Source organism: Onychostruthus taczanowskii, unplaced genomic scaffold (genome assembly GCF_017590055.1).
Source record: "Onychostruthus taczanowskii isolate IOZ18803 unplaced genomic scaffold, ASM1759005v1 scaffold30, whole genome shotgun sequence".
In the NCBI taxonomy this organism is placed as follows: Eukaryota; Metazoa; Chordata; class Aves; order Passeriformes; family Passeridae; genus Onychostruthus; species Onychostruthus taczanowskii.
The window spans coordinates 8,844,424-8,845,731 of record NW_024500350.1 but is presented as its reverse complement, the minus strand read 5'-3'; positions in this window follow the sequence as shown (position 1 = coordinate 8,845,731).

The window sequence follows — 1,308 nt, the reverse complement described above, 5'->3', positions numbered from 1 at the left end:
CACTGGCGGGGGGGGGGGGGGCGGGGGGGGGGGGGGGGGGATGTAGTGCACTTGAGGAGGTGCAGTCAAATGAGTAGCTTTTCTTGGCTTTAAAGACACTGTTGTCAGTATTAGCACTTAAATAAAACATTTGGGGGTAAAAGTCTGAGTGAGAACACAGCAAGAACTGAGAGTACATAAGAGTAACTGAAAGATAAAAAAACCAACATGGCAAGCAAACCAAAACCACATGCTACGTGTGTAGGAAACAGAGCTGAGCCTACATTCAGAAAGCCCAAACACAGTAAGGTAAAAAATATAGTTGCAGCAGTTGGACAGCCCTAATGCCAGCTTGACAAAAAAACTTCCACGTGCTATTTTAAGATTATTCTATTTTCACCTTTTCTGATCCCAGATAGATTATATTTCCCAGTAAAGACAATCTTCCTGTTCCTTTCTGGAGGGCTGGTGAGGAGCGTATTATTCAAAGCGTAGCATTTTCTCTGTTTTTCCTCGGTGTTTAACTCCGAGGTCTGCAATAAGGCCATTTCCAGGGAATTCCCCCTCTCCCAGAGGACCAGCACTCTGGTGACAACACGGCTTTTTCTCCAGGATTTTTCTTGCAATTCCTGGAAACGTCCGGGCCCCAGAGGAGAGCGGCGGGCGGTAAACCTCGGGAGCTGCGGGGAGCAGCAGGGCGCAGACCCCGGGCAGCCGCGCCGGCGGTCGGGGGCTGCAGGGGGCCGGAACCGCCGCGTCCGGCCTGCCGTGACTCCGGCGCGCCCGGGGCCTCTACGTCCCCTCCTGTTCCCGGCAGCAGCATCCTCCCCGGTCACCCGCGGAAGCCGAGCAGACCGGACGCCGATGTCCGGGACCGAACGGCCGCTCCCCGCTGCGCTGCGCGAGCCGGGGCCGGGCCGGAGCGCGGCATCGCGGGCCGCCCCCGGGCCGGGGCGCGGGACCCCGCGCCAGAGCGATCGGGGGGCGCGGGGCTGATCGCCGTCGAGCACGGGGCGCGCCCCGACGGAGCGGCCCACCGTGCCGGTGCGGTGCGGCGCGGCGCAGACCCCCCGCTCCCTCCGCCTCGCTCCGAGGGGGCGGAGGGCAGGGCAGGGCGGGGGCTGGCCGGCTGCTGCCCCACGCGGCGCCCGGGCTGGCGGCGCCCCCGGCGCGCTCCCCGCGCACTCCGTGCCCCTCTGTCATGCTCGCCGCCTGGGAGCGGGCGGCGGGCTCCTGTGCCGGCAGCCGCGCCGCCGAGCCCGCGCCGCCGGCGCTGCCCTCTTCGCCCACCGCCGACCCCGGTCCCCGCGAGTGGCGCGGCGGGGCGCG